A 21,149-nucleotide genomic window follows, 5' to 3' on the forward strand; every position below is an offset into this window, starting at 1 on the left:
AAGTCTTAGTTTTCCTTGCCTATTTTTCTCCCAGTCTTCCTGTCCTGACCTTATTTCCCCTCTTAGATACTAAGTGCTTTTTAAGCTTGCAACCTCAAGTTACCTGTGGATTTTGGCATCTCTTTTGTTGTTGTTAATTGTCTATTGTTCCCACAATTTTCTATTAAGTGCTAAAACTGCATATTTGACTTGCTGGATCCAAAACAAAACAAAACAAACAAAAAAAGCTAAATGGAAAGAGATTTTCTTGCCTGTTTTGAGTCAATGACCGTAACTGAGGAAGCCTCAAGTTCAGAATTATTTAACCTCTTGTACAGTCTGGTGAGTAGAGGAAGAAGTCAGAAACCTGATGTGTATCTCCTACAGCAGAGCTTTATAGGGGAAAAAAATGTGATTCCTTTCTTTTTACATGGAATCGTTTTGTGGTTTTTGTTTTTAAATAGCACTCCAAAGAAGCAGGCTCTGAGCGGCTGCTAAAGGCACCATCAGAGGGGTTCAGTAAAATCCTAGTATTTCTCAAGGAGTCTGTGCCCCGTCTCTTTGCCTTCAATCCATGTGTTCCCTTTTCTCACCCTCCAAGCTTTGGAGTTTTTTTTTTGTGTCTCTCAACCTAATTTCATGCTTATTAGTTTCAGTTACTTTATGTTACACTTCATTCAGGCAGCAGAAGTGGGAAAATAGTTGTTGATTTTGTTGTTGTTGTTGTTGGTTGGTTTTTGTTTTGTTTTAATTTGAGGTCATAAGTTTGCTTTGTTTCGGATGCTGCAGGGTTTGGGGCACTTAGCCGGGGGATGCCAGGCTGAGGCAGGCCACACTGGCATCTCCCAGGTTTGCTGCCAGGCTCAGGAGCGCTGCTGATTCACTCTCACAAGAAATTAAAGGAGAGTCCTGTTGGTTCTGGCCTCAAGTGTTTTTGACAAGATGCCTTCCCCACCCCTCTTTCTGCCTCCCACCTCTAAAACAAATATGTTTTGTTGTGGTTTGTTTTTTTGTGTGTGTGTTTTGTGTTTTTTTTTCCAGCATCCTCTCCAGCACGAACTGTCAGGCACTGCAGGGAGTTTTTCCTTGTCTTTTGTCTCTCCAGAAAGTGATTTATTTAAATGATATGCTCGGAGCACGCTGCCATTGCAGGCTTCGGTGCTTGTCGCCTTCATTGCCTTATTATAGTTTCCTTGAAATCCGTGGAAGATCAGCCCAAGGTGGTTTGGCAGTCCTTTATCCCACATCTGTTCCCTTGTCCCCATCAGGCATTCCTGGGGCATCTCCTGCAGCCTGCCACGTTGACGATGCTGCTTGACGATACTGTCGTGTGGCACTGCTAGATGTTGGGAGGAGTCGTGGCCTCGCAGTTAGAGATTTTAGGGATCTCTTCCTCATCTCTCAGGACAGCATAGGTTTTTTCAAGGCTGTGAGAGCCAGAAATCCTTTTACATGAGCTTTGTGTAAAGTTCCTGATCTTTCCAACCTGGGCTCGGGTACCAGCGTCTTCTCAGGAAGGCACCATCTCCATTCTGCTACTGTTTTGAGGGTTAAATTTAATTTTCTTTGAGAAGTCAGTGGTGTTGAGATGCTGAAAAAGCACTGTGTGGGGTTTTCAAGCCAGAGACAGTGTCTGGTGATGCTGCATGGGAGAAACAGCATAGACATGCGGGGCTGGTGCTTGCTGTGGGCCTGCAGGATTTTACAAGGAGGCTTTCAGGTTCAGAGCTGGTGATGAGCAAATCATGATCTGCGGGTAGTTTCAGAGGAAACTGCTTCCTTAGGGAGCCTCTTCTTCCCTCTGCCTGCATGGGATCTTCTGGCCTAAGGAAGGAATAGGCTCTGCATGTGTTTTAAAGCAATTAGAGTGACAAGGAAGCAGTGTTAAATGTGTTAGTTAGGAAGGAGCTGTTTTCTTCAGCTACCCTTACTTGGTATCTTCTTTTTGTCTGGAGTTAGCGTCCTCAAGTTTTGCTCAATCTCAGTTTATACAGGGCTCCACTCCTCTGTGGATCTGCCGTAGTCTCATCTTTGTGCCTGGTGGTTATGTCAGGGGGATAGAGGTGGTTTGGGAAATGTTGCTCAAGGCAAACACAAGTTTCAAAATCTGCAGTTAATCAGATACAGGAAAAAAAAAAAAAAAAGTTAGCTTTCTAAAGTGTTTTACATTCAAACCTAAATGTTCTTAGATGTTTTTAGACTGTAAAGATGGTCTTAGCTCCAGCCTCATCTCTTCTCACTTAGCAGAAAATCAGAATGCCGAGGTGGTGGATTTAAAGTTAATCTTTTGAAATCTGAACTCGTTTTTTTTGCTCCACTTTAGCTCCTTTGCAAGTGGAAGTTCCTGTTCTCCCTGTAAGGCACCTGTGAGCCAGAGTGCTCAAGAATGGGAGCTTTCAGCAGGGTCAGCAGCTCCAGCTCCCAGCAGAGCCAAATGCACCCTACTGCAAAATCTCCAGGGGATGCACATATACATAATTTTGGGGGAAAAAAATAATAATAAATTCACAAACCTCTGTCTGCATCCCCTCACCAGTTTAGGAGGAATTATGTTGTTCAGATCATGTTTTGCATTTTTATTTTATTTTCAGTATCCTCTTCCTTCCCCTCCTTTCCTTTCCCTGTTCCCATAGCAGGGCAGCACATCCCTTTGGGCGCAGGGTGCTGCCCAGGCAGGGTGCTCGCTGCCCTTGTCCCCTACATCCCAGGCTGTGCTCTGGGGAGCAGCGAGCTGTGAGCTGCCGGCTGGCCCGAGCTGATTTTTTCCATAGTAAACATGAGCCAAGTTCTTTTGAAAATTCACGGTGGGGTACGGCCCGGGGCTCTTTATAATTCCGCCTACCAAAAAAAGGCCACATTTCACTGTGGCACAGCATCATTCAGTGCCTGTCTTTAAAAAAGCAGTCTGTTCAGTAGCTTTCTACTTATGTGCTGGGGAAACCATGGCAGGGGAAGAGCTTTTGTGGTGCACGGTGGAGCGAGGGACCTGCTCGGTGATGTGCTATTGAATGAGAAGCACCCCCTGGAAAGTGTGCAAGCTGCATTGCAAGGAGGATATTGGGTGTTTAGTGCTAGCACTGCTGCCTCCAAAGATTGGTTGTGATGTGATAAATAGTGTGTGGTACTTGCTGGCCAAGGTTTAGGGGCTGTTTGTGGTCTGCTTTGCTTACAAAAGGTATAGGGAAGTAGCCTGAGGATGGGGATTAGCATCCATATCCACCACCTCTCTAAATTCTTTCGGACGTTTTGTGTGCAGCAGTGCAAGGTGCAGTTTGCTGCATTGTGAAAAGAGTGTGTTTGCACAGGAAAAGAGTGTGTTGATTATTGAATACCTGAGCTTCCTCTCTCTGTCCATTTTCTGGGCTTGCAGCTTGTGCTAAAGTTTGCTGCTTTGGACCCAATGCATCCTTCCCCATTGCCTCTTGCTGGTGCAACCCTGCTGGAGGATCCTTCCTCACCTCCCTTTCACAGGGTCTGCAGGACAGAGGAAAGGACTGTGATTTGCCACAGTTTATTCTGTTTTTTACAACCCACAGATACTCATCTTGAAACGTTGTTCACCTTCTGGGGTGGCCCCTAGGCTTGGGTTGGGTTGGGTTGCAACTTGGTGAATTTTTGGCTGGCAGCATGATGGTCCTTGTGTCTGTGCTGTGCTTGAAAAGCACTGAAAAAGTTGGAATCAGTACATTTTAACACAGTAGTGAAATTTTTAGGGTAGCTAGCAGAGGAAGAAAAATATCACAAATCTTGGTTTTCGGTTTTGTTTTTCATGAAACAGTGAGACGACTGTGGTAGAAACCCGATTAAGAAACATTTGCAGTTGGGTATTTTTTCAGTCATTAACCTTTTTTTGGCTTGTCAGTGATCTTAAAGTATCCATTCTTAAATTATCTAAAACATCTGGTTCATGCCAGATGAGGAAAAGCCCAATGCACATCTGGGTTTGGCAGGATTCTCCGTTCATGAAGTTTCATCCTTAGCATGATTTAAATAGTTCAAGGTGTTAAAGTCATTAAATCAAGGTTTATAACAGCTTTCAGATGCTCCCCAGTTAAAGCAGGAAGGAATGTTACATGCTATGTGTTTTAAAAGGAAGCACTGAACGTTCTTTGCTAATTATGTTCTTTTTTATTAAGTCCAAGTAGTTGTTTTTTTTGCTTTTTTTTTTTTTTTTTTTGAGGCGAGTTTGGCAAATGATAGTTTTTAATCAAATTACAGAATAAAATAATTGCTTCAAATTGAATGTAATGAACTCTTATTTTACAGGTCTTCATACAGTGAGGATCTGTTAAGGCCACCCTTGATCTGCATTGAAATTAGGCAGGCAGAGTCTTGTTTGAAGGCAAGCAAAGCCAAGGACCAGTTTTCTTAAAAACTAGAAGACATCGTGCCAGGAGGTGCTTGTCCAGAAGCACAGGCTTTAGGAGAAAGCAGGGTGTTAGGGGATAGAGAAGCCTTTTGTCTGTTCAGCAGGTACCTGTGGATAGATTAGGCAAATTGTAGTTAATGGTTTAACGAAGGGCCCAATGCTGCAGCTGTGCTTGACTTCAGTGCTACTTGGCAGTGCTGTTCTGGAGGGTAGGATTAAGACTATGACTTTGAAATTAAGCTTTTCTTATACTTGTCTTCTTCCCAATAAATACAAAGCTTCTGACTGCCAATTCTGAGTGGTACAGCCCAAACAGATGACGTGTAAAAAAAGGCATTAAGGAAATGGGTCTGTGCTGTCCTTATCCACCTTCAGGAGAGCCTCTGAGCTCCAGACCCTTATGGTTTTCTTTGCAGACCCTTATCATTTGTTTAGCAGGAAGTTTCATCTGTGTCAAGCTCTCTGATGTGAGCTGAAATTCAGGAGACTAACTGTGGGAGCAGCAGGATTGATGTAGGCTGCTTTCCGCTGGATTTGACTCTTGAGATTGAATTCCTGCGTGGACTTGGAGATCTGTGTCCCCTTCCCTGAATGACACTGTTCCCTCGGACCTGTCCTCCTCACCCTGTCTGCTTTTCCTGGCTGTAAGGCTGGAGCTGCTCCAGGCTTTGCTGGGTGAAGCTCTCTGTATGTGGAGTTAGCAAACGGGGGACGGCTGAGAGACGCTCACTGCGTTCCCAGCTGGGAACATGCAGGCAAGGCGATGTCAACTCAGAGGCATGAAAGAGTAAGCAAAGCAAAAATACCTTTCCACCGAAGCCCTCGCTGCATGCAAGGCTGAAATCATAGGAGCTGTTCTTTGAAGTCAGCCTCCTAGTTGTATTGTGAATTTGGCTTTCAGGGTGCAGCTTTGAACATGTAGCTGAGGCCTTCGAAAGCCCCAAACCTCTGCTCTTTTACGTGACATTTTTACATATATTCATCTGCTGGGTACACATATACTTGCACACATGCATAGCCTGTTCCCACCTGGACATGTGTTCGGGACACTTGTGTTTCAGTTGGACGTAGTCCTGAGGTGTTCTCCCCCCAGCAGATGTTTCTGGAGCATCAGGACAGTCTGTGCAGACTTTTTGCAGCAGTCTCCATCCCTGGGACCCACCACTGCTGGGTCCAGCACAAGGCTGCCACCACACGCAGAGGGGTTGGGTGCAGTTCTCCTGGAGGTCTGTGACCAGCCCCAGGGTCCTGTCCTGACGGGAAGGATCTGATGAAAGGATCAAGCCGTTCCTTTGCATTATCACACTGTAGTGAATGGGCAAACACTTCGGTTCTCATCTTGCCTTTGCTTCTGAAATCACCAGCAGCTGTTTCATTAACTATTAATGACCTGCTCATTAATGCTGTAAAAGGCTAGGACCAATCTCACAAATTTTCTGGACTCTTCCCCTGAAATATTTATGACTTGCTCACTATGCAGAAGGGCAAGAGCAACAGCAGAGAACATGCCTCCAAGTTTTGTTGAGCATTATTAAAGAGCTCATGAATATGAAGAAGCTGGCAGGTTGTTTCTTTTTTTTTTTTTTACTTTTTTTTGGCTTGCCGAGCTGTGTGTCTGGCTGCAGGGGTAGGACAGGCCCATAGCGGGCGCTCGCTGAAGCATCGCTGGCTCAGCTGGTCCCTTGGTGCTCCATTACTCCAGGCAGCTTCCTATCCAGGCTGACCTACTCTTCTGTCTGGTCTTCTGCCTCCTTAGCAGAGTTTTCTTATTACTATTACTTAACTTTCTTATTACTATTTTTTACGGGGTGTAAATATTTTATCCCACATAATATGAAAGGACAAGGGATGCTTGGTTCCTTTCCTGGAACCATTACTTATAGCTGATGGACCAAAGTTAAAATGGATCCGGGATGGAATTTCAAAGTCCTGTCCTTCACCAGCATCATCTTCAAGGGTTTAACTTAACAACTTACTTTTGTACTGCTAGGACAAGGTGAAGAGCCTGTTTAGGCAGCCTGGTGGTAACTAAAACCTCATGTTAGCACATGGTCACACCATGCCCCATATGACTGCAGCAGGCCCTGGTGGGACCCCATTGTCACATCAGTCTCCAGAAACGTGCCAGCAGTGTGCTGAATGCAGCTTGGGTTTGACCTCAAAACTAGCATAGTTGTCTCTTGGGAAGACCTGTGGGACTGCAGCCAGCATCCAGATTTTGTGTGACTTTTGTCACTCCTATTTATTGAAGCAATTCCTCCACAAGCTGGAAAATGGATAGATGCAAAAACAGGGTTTCTACCCTTTTGCTGGTGTAGATCTTCCAGGAGCAGCTGCAGTGGAGGCTGCAGAGCAGATCCTGGTCAACTATGTTTTTTTTTTAGTTACCCGTAGTGCCATTATCCCTCCGTCTGTAGAGCTGCTCTCTTCCTTCTGGAACATCTCCCCCATCATCCCACCCAAGAGCATGAAGCTCCTCCTAAGTTTTGGGAACCCTTTCCTTATTTCTTCCTTGGTGGTTAGGAGGAGTTGGCCCAAAACAGATGCTGCTCCTCTCTCAATCTGGCATTGAATCACAGGTGAAGGATGTTGCAACATCTCTGTTCCGGAGCAGAGGGAAGACCGATGTAACTCAAAACGCTGTGTCCCGTCCCTGCCAGAAGCACCAGGGATCAGGTATTGATGACGTGAGAAAGCACGGTGATGATCAGCATTTCCAGTAAGCAGAAGCTTACGGTGTCCTGTGAAATAAGCGGAAGAGGGAAGCGTCTCCAAGGGTCAGCTGTGGGATCTTGGTGTCATAACTTGAGCTGCCAGCAGCCAGAGAAATTCCAGATGTGTCTCCTGCGTGCTGCTGAGCTGCGGGTGACACTTCAAGGAAAATGTGTGTCTGGTTGCACTCACGGGCAGATTCCTGATTTCAGCACTTTCAGGCTGAGGACTAGACCACGCTGTGGATTACACTGAAACTCATCATTCATCTTCCTTTTTTTTTTTTTTGGGCGGGGGTGGGGGCACTGTGTTCCTGTCATGCCCTGTCAAGATGAAAACCATTGCTCACATATTCAAACAGCGCTGTCTGAGGTCCAGCCTTTAAAATGTCTTAGCATCGAAGTGATCAGTGGAGTGCCAGTAGGTCACTGGGACTTGTGGGTCTCCAGCATTTCTTGTAAAAAACAACTGTTCATTAGCTATATCCACATTTGCCTTGTGTCTCCGGGTGGGTACCCAGGTTTGGAAGTGTTAGCTTAAATTGTTATGAAGCCTGATGTGCATTTAGGTTGATTTAGTCACTCCAACCAGCAGCCACATTGGGGCTCAGTGAAGTCTTACTCAGGGAAATGTCTTCAAAGCCTAAATTAAGAGGAAGAAAGGGTAAAATCATCCTCATAGCTGCAGGCTTATGGGTAGAAATGGAGGAGCTGCTCAGCTGGCTTAAATACGGTGGGTTCTGGTTAAGTCTGGGATGAAGCTGTCCTGTAGGATTTTAATCATCCTTCGAGATGTGTTAGTTTCTGTCTGTAACAGCGAGCGCTACAGCTTCATCCTGCATGCGAAATCCTTTCCTGAAACAGTGCTAATCTGGAGTTTACAGACCAGTGCAAACTCTCCTGTTTGGCTTTTTAATAAAACCTTGTATTTCACAGCATCAGCATCTCCACGCTTGCTTTACAGCGACTGACAGTCGCTCCCGTGAACGGAGAGGCTCAGCGTAGAAAGGCACAAGGGCTGAATTTTATGTTTTGTAGGACGCAGGTTGTAATGCACACTGGAAAGTTAGATCGCATCTCGCTTTCTTCTGAAAATAGCTTGGGGTTAAGCCATGCCTACAGCGCAGACTTCTGCCAGCAAAGCTGTACTGGCCAAAAGCATGAAGAGGTGTGATTCCTGAGTGACACAGCCATGCTGGCACAGCCCCAAGGCAAGGCTTGCTTGCGCTGGGAAAAACCACCCTTCCTCGGCCCTGCGAGCTGGTTTTGCTGCGCTGTTGTAGAAGGTGGGCTTGTTGCAATGGCTCAATCTACTGCATAACATTTTGACAGCACTGTGTAGGTATTCGTCTGCTGCTGAAGAGCTTCTGGTGTCGTGGGGGTCTTAGTTCCTATAAAATTTTTAAAGGGATGTTTTCACATCCTCCTCAGCATCAGAGGTGAAAGCCGCATCTTACTGTTGCAGGTCCTCTTCTGTCAGCTGTCTTTGTGTGGCTGGTTTTGGTGTCCCTCCACTTGCTGGGGCAGGGCACAGCAGCTGTTATTCTGGCTGTGCACGACTTAGTACTGTCTAATGTTGCAAGATCCAAAAATAAAAAGTGGAAAAATATGCAGACAGAGGAAACAAAGCACCAGTTTACCTCTTGGACAGAGCATCTCCCTTCCCTCTTCCCAGCACAGCTTTACCCCTTGAATCCTGGAACACAGACAACTCCTTTGGGTTTTTACCACCTACTTCATCTTTCCACAGAGTTTTAATCTTTGGCTTCCTTCAAGAACTGATGTTGTTACACTGCTACTACAGGTCCTTTGGTGAAGTACTGTGCCTTTCTTCCCCCCAGCATTTTAGAGTTAAACATTTCTTTGCTTGAGGAAAAAAAAAAAAAATCAAGGTCATTCTCTGCATTATCAGGGAACCAGAGAAAAGAGCAGTTCCTTGTGTTTTTTTTAACCTCTTTTTTAACCTCTTTTTTTTTTTTTTTTTTAATAAAAGTTGGGTTTTGTTTTGTTTTGTTTGTTTTAAAAAAAAAAGCTCCTGATAGCTGTTAGCATATTTTCCATCCATGTGTTTGTGATGCAGAAAAGTTTTCTTAGAAGAATGACGTGCGGAAGCAGTGAGGAATAAAACTGATATGCACATTTTTCCGTGGGGAATTAAAATCTCTCTTCCCATGGCCCTGACTAGGGCATTACCCTCCCGCCTGTCCTTTTCCTTCTGTGTACCCATGTCCCCATGTTGTGAGTTACTATTCAAATAGCTCGGTTTCTCAGTACGGTATTGGAGGCTCTGATTTCCAAACAGGTCCCTGAGCATGTGCCAATTGAGTGTGACGGATGGCAAAGGCCTCAGCAGACTTGCAAACCTCTTACTGATGTTTGTTTGTGGTTTTTAATTTACCTGTTACCTTTGGCAAAGTTAGTGCAGTAACTCAGTCTGCTGGCATTAGCCAGCTAAATTTCAGATCAGGTAACAGTGTATTGAGATGGGATTATCAACATGAAAACATTCAGATCCCCAACTTGGTCTCCATGGGGAGCGTGGATTCTGACTTGAAACAAATATGTGGCAAGACTGCGATTGTGGCTTGTTTTTCTCCCAAAGTAAGAATGGGAACTGTGTCATCTTTTGTTGTCTTTTCCCTGATCCAGTGAAAATCTGCATTTTTTCTTTGTGAAAATAGACCCAAAAAAATTATTTTGCTACAGCAAATGCCATCAAAATGCAAAGGTGAGTCTGAAACACTGAAATGTGATTGCTCTCCAGCGAGTTTCCCCCATGTATTTGCTGGTGCTGTTTGTAGCTGTGGAAAGCAGGGATGCTCGGCTTCCTGGGGCACGAAGCCCTCATATTTAGCTCATCCCAACAGATCACAGGGCACAGGACCTCAGTGTAATATCCTTAATCACTCCTCATTTCCCTCTTCCACCAGCAGTTCTCTGTTACTGTAGGGATGTATGCACGCACCTCAGCACTGAAAAACAACACTCGCTATTTTTACCTGTTTATTGATTATTTTTTATTTTTCCTTGAGGCTAAACACTAAAGACAAATAAGTTTATGAGCAAAGCATTTAAATGAATATGCAGTTATTATAGCTGATATCAGGGCAAAGGAATGCAAACAGGCCAGTGTGTGGCTTGATGTTTTTAGCTCCTGACCCTCCACCAATTTTTTATTTTGAGCACAGGAAGGGGCCAATATATGACCATATGCTTACAAAATGCTGGTTGCAAATGCATTCCAAACAATGTTGTCATAGTAATGATATGTCATGTATGTGTCACGTTTTATCACATCATGAATGTATCTGCATGACTACAAAACTTACTGTGTCTTCTTTTTGTATTCTTTGCCATAAGTATTAAGAATTGTTTCCAGTATACTTTTGTATCCATTCTGAATAAATTGGAAATGTGATTTCATTTTGTTCAGTACTGGTGGAAAATTCATACTGCAACATTTGCAAGAGATTGCAAGGAAAATGTTAAGTGTGTGCTTAAGCATTGTTGATGTTGATCAAGTTAAGTGTGCACTTAAGCCTTAGGAGCTATTGCCTCTTTCCAAGCATTGGTCTTAATGCAGGTTCTGAAAGAAGGGGAATTGATCTCTACTTACAAGGTTGTAAAGATGGAAGTGCACCTTGAGGGGAGCAATAATCAGCCAGAGCTGATGCAGGTAATTCTGTGAACATTATCTTGGCTGTACCTTTTCATTTTCCAAAGATAAAATCCTTTCAGCATGATCTAAAGATTCCTTCAATTTTCAAAAAAAAAGAAAAAAAAATCTCCCCTTGTGATTTGTTTTCCCTTATTTTTCTTGTCATATAATCGCCTTCGTGTACTTTTAACAAGGTTTTGAAGTTAACGCTACTTTGAGGCAGTGATATCTAGGCCAAAGAGGTTCGCACCTCTCTGGTGTGAGCGAGTTCTTGTGATTTTTGGGGAGGGACGTCTTGTGATCAGGACGTGGAGGAGCAGGCAATCAAGGCTCCCAAGTCCAGATTCGATCTCTGCAGCTTTCCCCCTTGTGAGCCTTTGGCAAATGAGAGAATAATGCAGACTGCATATAACAATCTTTAAAATAGATATCCTTTGGGGAGAGTGTGGATTAATTAACATTTCAGAGACGCTTTGAGTTCCTTTGATAGGTGTTGCAGAAATGCAAAAGTGTTTTTTTTTCTTGCTAGACATAGGCTATCTAAAGGACAGATTTTAATGATGTTGGTTTACCTCCTAAGAGTTCTTTTTCAAACGGAAGACTATTTAACTTCTTATGTATGTACCAATGTGGAGTTTTACCGCCAACGTAAGCCAATTAAAGTATAGGGTGCCTGGACAAAGACTGGATTTGGTACCTTCGCTTCGTGGAGGTTCATGCTGATAATTTGCCACTAGCCTCAGGGCTCTGATAGCAATTTGCCAGATGCTATACCAAGCCTAATTTGCATCTGTATTTACATAAATGCTTTAATTAAAATTATATGCACCGAGCTGAGATAGATCAGCAGCACTGCCTGCTATTTGTTTATGTTCCCTGACAATAAAACCCTACGTTGGCTTACAGATCATGCAACCTGACAAGGCAACTTGAGGTGTGGACTAGAAACTGGACAGATTTCTAGTTCGGCTCTACTGCAAAACAAGGAGAGACCTCAATCCTCCACAAATAAATTCTGCCTTTATTTTAGCACCAGAGGTGATTTGAACATCTTGATTCCAGCAGTCAGATTTGGTCCAGGATACTCTAGGTTGGGTAGTGCTGTGTAGACGTGATTTGTAGCTTCTTGCAACCCATGTCTATTTTGTCACACGTGAAAAAATGTGAAACTCCTCTGAGTACAGTAGAAAAATATTTTAAATGCAGTTTCCATCATGAATAAAATGTTTGACTGCTGTTATCTATGAGCAGAGCATTACAGAATTCCTTGTAGAGGCAAGAGCTCTAAATAAAGGGAATTTCTGGGCTCAAGTAAAGTCCTGGTCCTTTCAATGGGACATGTGAAAGCTTGTGGCTGAGTTGGGATCAAGGCAGTGGAGACACTGACTGAAGCTTTTGCTTAGACTCCACAGTCAATCTGGAAAATGCTAGCATAAAAATACAAATAAGTCAAAGCCTGAGTTAAATCGAAACTGTACAGTTTGCATTGGAACAGCAGAGGTTGCTCTGGTGTCTTGCTCTGGTCAATGTCACTGCTGCTCCACAGTTATTAGGAAATAATCACAAAGTGTCACAAAGGAGACTAATAGCGAGGCAAAGTTACTTAACTTGCTCTATACCAAGTACTTCCAAGCCACTGTTCCATGTTTTGAGACGTAGTGTATAGATCTGAGCATCAGCAGTGCATTTCTCAGGTGACCTGTGGCGACCACCTCATATAAGGTGACTTGCCATGGGACGGGTGGCCAAAACCAGCTTATTGAAGTCCATGTGCAAGAGCACAGGCATACAAAGTGTCTGTATTTGTTGCACAGCAGCCTAAATATCCCAATACAGAGGCCATAGACAGGCTGGGCAGGCAGCCAAGGGTGTGAGGCATGCAGGGCAGTGAGGGGTGTCCAGGCCTGTGGCCACCAGAGATGGCAACTGGGGCCTTCTGGGTGCCATGGCAAGGCAGTGCTTTGTGCTGGGGGGAACGTGGGAGCTTTAATTGGGAACAATGAAGCCAAATTTCCAATCAGCCTTGCTTTATCTCATCAGTAATAAAGGAATGAGAATACCTCCCATTTTAAGTCCACTACTGTGGTTGGATGCTGGTTGTAAACAGGCGTTTCCAATCTAAGTGGAGCAGGAGAAGGATGGGAATGTGGCACATGGGGTTATTCTGGAGCTCAGGAGAAGAAACTTCTCCGTGTGGAAAGCATCCTGCTTGAGTAGGATAGGCGCGTGGGAGGTTTTTAATTTTATGTTAATATATGCTCTGTAGCAACCTCGTTTGGCAGGGTGGCCTGATGCTTGGCCTACCCCTTCACCCTTCCTGCTGCATTGCCTGGTGAGGAAGTGACAGGAGCCCTGCTCCTTTCCTCTGCCCATTGCAACCCCAAGATGGTCACTGGTGGGAATCTGGGCCAATATCCCAAGTTTTTTACCTCTACTTCTCCCAGGGTGATCCTAACACATTTTGCATGAAGTGGGAGCCACAGAGCAGAGGCAGCCATGGGCAGAGTCACCATGGGCAGCCCAGGGTGGGAAGAAGTTCTTTTTTGAAACCGCGGTGTCTCTCTGATTTTAAAATTCACTACCAATGCTTTGAGTTTACCAAGCACTGCAAGCTGGCCGTTAATCAGCCAGCCTTGTCACAACCTGTACATATTTTAAGAATTGTGCCAACTGTTACTGCTTCAGTGATACCTAGAGATTTGGTGGAGAGAAGCCTGGCCTAATTTTTTCAGCGCAGCTAAGGAGGCGTTTTCATTTCCCTGTTTAATGGGACTCTCCCCAGCCTTATTTTTCAAGGCATTTTCTTTGAAAGATTGCAAAGCTCAGAGCAATCAATTAATGCACAGTGGAAGGCAGAAGTCTGGGTGTAATATAGCAACAATTCTGCAATTAGAAGTGTTTTAAAAACTGCACTTCAGCATGGCTCAGTAGTGAGCAGAAGGGCAGCCTGTCCCAGAAGACAGCGATCCAGCCCCTTGAGCTTATTACCAGGAGGCAAGCAGGATTTGGGGAAGCACCTCTTTGGGTGAGCCTCCTGAGCAGTTCATGAGGCTCCTCAGATTGCAATGGGAGATGGGGAAGGTGGTTAGAATAAAAGTAGATGGAGCTGTAGGTGCTGGAGGAGGGTGGAGAACATGCGGTGTGACAGGGAGGCGCTTGGGAGAGGGAACCACCAGCCTAGTGTTGGAGTTTAGTCATTCGTGTATCAGAAACCGTAAATCTGTTAGGTTGGGTTTGGGTTTTTTTTCGTGTTACACAATTGCTGTGGTGGAAACTATTACTCATCTTTCCATCTCAACTCTCCAGACAAGGAAAACGGAGTGTAAAAATGCAACTCTGACAGAGCTTAGGGATCCATCCTGATGATCCTCCAGTGCCAGAGTGGTGTCCCAGAGCCAGGAAGGAGTTGCTCAGCTGAGTCAGATCCCTCTCAAGCTACAAGTCATAGTGCGTGTGCAAATGTCCCCGCTCGCCATGTGCCTGGATCCCTGCAAAAACAGGTCTTGCCAAAGTGTGTGCCCAGCTTCCAGCAAAAGCAAGCTTGCTGATCAGGCTCTTGGGCAACATTTAGTTATTCCCAGCATTGCACCACCAACAAAATATGCAAAAAGCATCTCAGAATTAAAAGGACTGCGTCCTGGAAAAGCACTTGAGAGCCAGTTCATTAGCTCTTTGTTTTTACCAGGAGTTAATTAGACTTCCCAAGTACTTCATAATTTTTTTTCAGCTGTCATCTGGAGTCGCAAGCAATTTTTTGAGTCACTGCTACTACAAACTGTTACCTGTTGCTAGGCATTGTCCTAGAAGTGCCCCTTCTCCATTTCCCACCTATGTGTGCAGATAGAGTTGATAATTCAAGACATCTGCAACAGGTCACCTCATCCTAAATCAAAATCTAGTGTTTTTGTCACCTGAGGTCAGCTCTTTTTTATTATTTCTATTACAGAGAACCTCAAGACAGACATTGAGGTTGAGGAGACAACATAAAACAGAGCTGAAGAGTGTGCCAAATAGTTCATAACCATGGAGCAAGACTTGACAAAGGGCAGAGAAATGGAGAGATAAATTAATGATAAAATGTGTGTGTGAGTGTTTTTCTTGTGCTTTCTCACGTCAGCTTTTCTACACATTGTCAGCTGTCTAAGTTGAGTGCATGTAACAGCAAAGATATTAAATAGTATATAATAAAAACAGAAGCAATGTGGGAAAACGGCATTTACTGAATTTAGAAATCGATCCAGATGCTCTTTTGCTGTTAGACTTTTGACTTTTTTCTTTTTTTCTTTTTAATCTACCTTTTTGATTTGGAGTCACCCAGCAAAACTAATCCTTGGCTCAGGTGGATGTTTGGCTTAAGTTCTGATACTCTTTTTTTCTTCTTTTTAAACTAAAAAAAAAAAAGCTTAAAAAAAATGATATGGTATTTGCAGAATCAATAGAAAAGCTGACCCAGATAAAAGTGTGCAGAAATTGGTTTCATGCCCTAGAACTTTTCCTGCATGCTTTTTGATGCAATGTATCTGATCCTTCAAAAAGGAGGTAACACAGAGTGATCTCAGCAGCTTTGAAGAATTGTTCTGGAAGAATAACAAGGAGCACCAGAGAAAGGGGTGTGCATGTGTGCTTTTTTTTTTTTTTTCTCCCTTGTTAAATATATTGTGAGAAGGAAGGACTTAATGTCATGTTGCAGGTTATGTTGAAAGATTGGATAAATTTTGTATGAAATCCCTTTTTGTCTGATTTTTAAGTGGTGAAAGCGTGTTTCTCCTGAACAGCTATTCACAGTAGGATGTGAATTGCACTTTATCTTCCTTGGTTTGAACCTTTTCCTACCGGAGTGTGTGGCAAAGGCGTATTTAAATAGTAGCTGGATTTGCTCTCAGAAATGTAATTATGCCCTGGATCCTGAGTCAGGTAGAAGGCTGTAAAAAGCATCGGCTGCTACAGACATACTCCAGCACAAGACTCCAAATCTTAATTTGATTCAAATACAGCATTTAGATCTGTGGAAATGTATAAAAGCTCCAGTGTCTGAACCTGTATTCCTTTGGCTTCCAAAAATGCATGAGGGTGTTCGGAGGTGTGGACCTGGAGGCGTAACAAATCAATGTTCAATACAGCCATCACTGCCAGGAAGGTGATAAGTGGATAGGACCAATTTGTGGGGCTGAAAAATTGGCGGTCTGCGAGGATACATTTTTGTTCCATCTCTTTGTGTTCTCTGCTTAGAAAAAAAAAAAAAAAAAAGAAAGAAAAAAAAATCTAGCTGGAGGGAAAGGATGGGCCCCAAATTACTGATTCCTAACAGAATACGCAGATGCAGTGCCCGGGCTGCACTGGGTATTGCCCGGATGGGGAGAAAAGTCCACAAAAGCAACTGCTGCATGAGTTTTCCCAAAAGCCTTTCAGTCCTAGGGGCGAACAGAGCCATCAGACCCTCTGAGTGCCCACCAAGCCTAGGGGAGCCACACCAGTACAGGGATTTGTGCTGCCAGAGGATGCCAGCCCTGTTAAGCTCATCTCTCCCATTTATTTTTTCCCTCAGATGCTGTTTTTTGGTTCTTGGTGTGTGCAGGATTTCTGCTTTCCACAGCATTTCTGCAAGGCACCCAGTGCAGGAGCACTGATGTACCATCACTGGCACATGAGCTGCAGCTTCCCAGATGTTGATACATGCTCTTACTGAAAATAAGAGACTCAACAACACCTACTGGTGCTAGTTTTCAACAGTAGATGAAACACACACACCGTTATTTGAAAGGAGCGAAGTGATTTCTTGCTTTATGTTTACACCCTATGCTCATTTTGTTTCTCGTACCACTTTTGCACTGACGGCTGCTGTGTTTGGCAGGAATTTGCAAACACATCGATGCTTACAGCCAAAAGTAGGAATGGTCTAAACAGCCGGAAAAGGGAAACCCCTTCCCCTTGTGTTTATTTTTATAGCAGCAAAATGTAGTTGCTGGCTGGCCTTGGTCTGTTTTTTGTTGTTGTTTTGATTTGTTTCCCCCCCCCCCTTTTTTTTTTAAGTTGCCTTTCTTTTCTTTTCAGCTTGGGAGTTGAGGGAAACAAAGGAGGAACGAATTAAGAGCAGGAGAAAGAGTGTCTGCTGCATGGCTGAGCTTCATTTGGTGAGGAAATCAGGCTGAAACTGGAGAGACCAGGCCAAATCCAACAACAGTACTGGGAGGCTTTAAAATGTGTCATTCTGACGGTGAATCGAAGTGGGGAAAATAACTAGGGATGTTTCTGGCTGCAGTCTGCTTCCAATAGGTTTGTACACACACGGAGTGATGCTGCTTGCCTGCTGTCTGCATCATTTGCCATGCGTTCCTGTGGGATCCCTGCTATAGGCAATCTCGAATGATAACCCCTGTCCTTTCCAAATTGGCACGTGTGTTCAGACCGTAGGGTCTGGCATGCATTAGCGTAGTTTTGCTTTCTGTTCACTTCAGTTTTCTTTTCTCTGTTGATCTTTTCCTCTCTAGCAGTGCCATTGTTCCAAGCTTAAATATTTGTGGAGGGTAGGAAGGAGCGTGTGGTTCTTGGCTGGTCCCCAACGTACCACATTCTCTGTGTCCCTAAAGCAAACTCGCTTGATAACACCTGGATGGATCTCAGCACCAGGGCTCGGCATCCCTTCGAGTTGAAAACTGAGAAGCAAATGGATAGTGTACAGCTCATTTGTTTAAAACTCAAATAAAAATTACTGCTGTACCTACGCTGGGCAGCAAAAGTGTCCTACAGCAGTGCTACTGTAGCAACCACTGTGTTGGAAAACAGTTATCAGTCATGGTTTTGGCAGAGGAGAGTTGGACAACCGCTTTCCAAAGGCATTTATTACTCTGGGCGAACCTTTACTGCCTTGTCTCATAGGTAACTATCCAGAGGGTGGCAGTCTGAAATGGAAGGGATAAGAGAAATAATGTGAAATAAATTAACTCTGCTAAAAGCCAAATAAATTAATGATGAACTTTCTCCTGGCCAGAAAGCATTCCGCTACGGGACATCACTGAATTTTCTTACACAGTCAAACATTCTTCTCTTTGCTTTAAAGCCCTTGCTGCCAATTTAAAATAGTATACGAAACTGAGATTTCTCACCCTTCAAGAAAACGCTTTGATTTGTTGAGGGAAACTAGGAACAGTTAAGAAAATAGAAAAGAAAGTAATATGTCTTTCTCTTGTGCTGACATCCACAGCTAGGGATGTGTTGAAAAGCGAATGTAATCGGCTTGGAGCGATGCTTTCCCATTCTTTTTCATTTGGGTTCAGTCCTTTGGTTCCCCCTGAACAAAACGATGGTGAGCTGAGGTTCAAAGAGGCTGTATGAGCTGAGCGGAGACACGGCATCAGGACCTTGTGCTCGTGGCTGTCATGCTGCCAAGGTGGAGGGGTCCCTCGCAGGAGTCTCCTTCTCTTCCCATGCCATGCCAGAAGCTGCAGCAGCCTTTCCACTCCCAGCCTCGCCTGCCTCGCTTCATCACACCTGAGGAGACTGCGGAGTCCCTGCTGCCTCTCTCACCATCCCTTTCAGTGCTGGGGAAGGGCAGCCGAGTGCCCAGTGGGGCAAGGATGAGGTTGCCAGGGATGAAGAGGTGCAGGGACATCCCCAGGCACCACCGGGTGTTCCCAGTTGCATGGTGTGGCACATGGTTCATGTGCTTGCAGAGACCTCTGGGCAGTTCTGTGGGGTTTTGTTTCGTGGTTTGGTGGTGGTGGTTGTTTTAACGGCTTTTTCACTGCATATTCAGTTCTTTGATGGAAACTCTGGACTTTTGTTATGGGTTTGGCTTAGGGATAGGGGCGGAGATGGTTTAATTAAACTCTACACTGAACCTTCCAACTCTGCATTCATCATTTGCCCTGCAAATAGAACAACTGTGAGGTGGTCTGGCTTGGCCCATGGTAGCACTTTGGCTATGCCAGGAATACTGTCCATGCGTTTCCATCCCCATGTCTTTGCTCAAACTGGGCTATTCTTACGTGATTTAAGCACATGGAGATCATAGGGCACACATAAGCTTTATAAAAGTGGGTGGAAGTGAAGGATCTTCATGACCACAGTCTTCCCTTTCGTTGAGGGTTGCCAGACACGGGTGAACGTTCGAGGAGGAGCTCGGTGGAGGAGCTGCAGCACACAGCAGTGCCCCGCCAGCCAGCAGCTGCTGGGGCGCTCGGGACCCGCCGGGATAATGGGGATTTTCAGCACATTGAGACAGACAACTTCCAGGAAAGCTTGTATCTGCTAATCATGCCATAATAACAGTCTGCAATCTCCAGGCTGTAAACCACCCATTTCCTACACAGCTGTGAATATTTAATTTGATAGAAGGCATTTCTATTCTAGTGCTCAAAGTAATTCAGCTCACTAAGATTGTAATTTTTATCATGGTAGGTTTTTTTTGGGAAATCTAGATATAAGCTAGACGGAAAAGTTAATAAATGCCTATTGGGATACAGACACCAGGGGGTGAGGAGCTGACTTGGACTTCATTGTCCTATAGCCTTGATGTCTCAGGCAGGGCATGGTCAATGGATGGGGGAAGCCAAAAGCCACCAGGCAGATGGAGGGCTGAGGACTCCTCCCCATTGCATCTCTCTTACCCAATCCATGGGACAGCCCAAGCCTGGCATTTTGGGGCAGCCAGAGGTTGGGAGCATGGTGATGGGTCACCAAAGCCTCATGGGGCTGCTTGCAATTGTTGGAGGGTTGGCGTTGGAGGTGTGACCTGCTCCACGTTGATGCTTGGGGCAGAGTGGCAGTGGGGATCAAACTACCCAGCTGGCATCTTTCAGGAAAAGAGGTCGAGGAGGAGTTTGGGTTTTATTTTTCCTCGACTCAAGTGCAGCTGGGGAAAGCAAGTGCTTTCAGGACTCCCAACTCCATTTCTCTTTGTATAGTGTTCTTTTGCAAAATTGATAATTTCCTTAGGTTGAAAGAGTCTCAAAGGAACCTTACTGTCAAGCTGCTAAAAAGTACAGCTATTTCTCTTCTCGGCCCTAACAGCAGCTCTGGATTTACATTTTAGTTCACTAAAGATATTTCAACAATCTGTTTTTTGGGGGTAAATCTCTTGCGAACAATGAAAAATAATCCCATTTTCAGGTGGTTAGCTCTGTGATGTTTGGGTTGCAGAAACCTGCTAACGTTCGTAGAGTGACACACTTGTTAAAGTCTTTCTGTTTATTTGTGGTTTTCTGTTTGTTGTCGTTGTTTTGACATGAGATGCCACTTTTCTTTTTGGAAAGCATCCAGAATGACGAAGCGGGGCTTGGGGCTGGTGGTTGGGTTGCGCCTGCTGGTTGGCAAGCAGAGAAGGAAGGAGCTGGAGTTGTCCTCCCTAGGCTGCAGGCCAAGTACAAGCACACGGAGGCGATTCCTGTGAGTCAGGTGGTGCGTGGCAATTCATAAATCACCGTCACCTGTTCCGTACGTGTGCTCGCCAGGACACCACGCTGGAGCCAGCGGATACAAATCTCTCCCGTTCCTGTCCGTGACCACGCAGCCGTGTACGTGGCACATGTAGAAGAAGGCAGGTTGTGGTCCAAAGGCAGCGTGGCTGCACATTCACAGGTGCCTGTCTGTGGCTGGGAGAGATCTGTTCTGCCTTCACCTGGTCCCATGGCTGTGACACACTTCTGCAAAATGACATTTTTGAGGAATGAGTGCGGCTTCCCCTGACCTGAGCTGGTCTGGGGTAATGCAAAAAGCACTTCAGGAGCAGCCATTCAGGAGTAGCTGCTCAGGCTGAACAACGTTGGGCAAGACCTAATTCCTTGGTATTAGCAATTACCTACCGGATGCAAAGAAATATTTGGCATTTCTGTGCGAAATGTGTCGTGACTACTTCTTCTGCAATCGCCTAACTCCAGACTTTCAAAAGCAGCAGCAGATCTCCCAGAACCGTCAGGTTGTTTGTAAGATCTGAGATATGTGTGCATATATATGTATATATGTATATTACCAACACGTTTCTGAGCTGCTGTCTTAAATCATGCTCTCATAGCCACGAGGGGTAGAAACTTTTTCCGTGAATTCTGAAGAGGATTGCGTGGTGCGGCACAAGAGTGAGGGACTGGGTTTAATCACCCAGGAGATTTCCTCTTGCTTTACATCTCCTAAAGCTGGGATCCTCACAGAAACTTCACTAGCTGAGTCTTTAGGAAAAGCACCAAAAATTGTGAAGCTCATTATACAGTCCTAAGAAGCGATGGCACTTTATATAATGTATTTATTTCAATTGACTCCCTAACCAGAGGTTAGAAATGAGGCTACTTAGCACTACAGGCAATTTTGTTAGTGGCTGAAAGCATTTTATCTGTAAGGGCATTTTTGGTCCTGTTGGGAAGACATGGGGCCACTTCTATGCATTGGACACAGCACTGAAAAGGCAGGATTTCAGAGGGTGTATTCAACATAAGATAACCAG

General features: G+C 44.7%; 1 protein-coding gene across 4 annotated transcripts in view; it reads left to right on the forward strand.

Annotated features, from left to right (window-relative positions):
- ZHX2 (zinc fingers and homeoboxes 2) overlaps window positions 1-21,149 on the forward strand; it is a 68,338-nt gene that overhangs the window by 5,291 nt on the left and 41,898 nt on the right. The gene's annotated exons all lie outside the window — the stretch shown is intronic.

The sequence above is a fragment of the Aythya ferina genome (assembly GCF_964211825.1).
Source record: "Aythya ferina genome assembly, chromosome: 2".
Taxonomy (NCBI): Eukaryota; Metazoa; Chordata; class Aves; order Anseriformes; family Anatidae; genus Aythya; species Aythya ferina.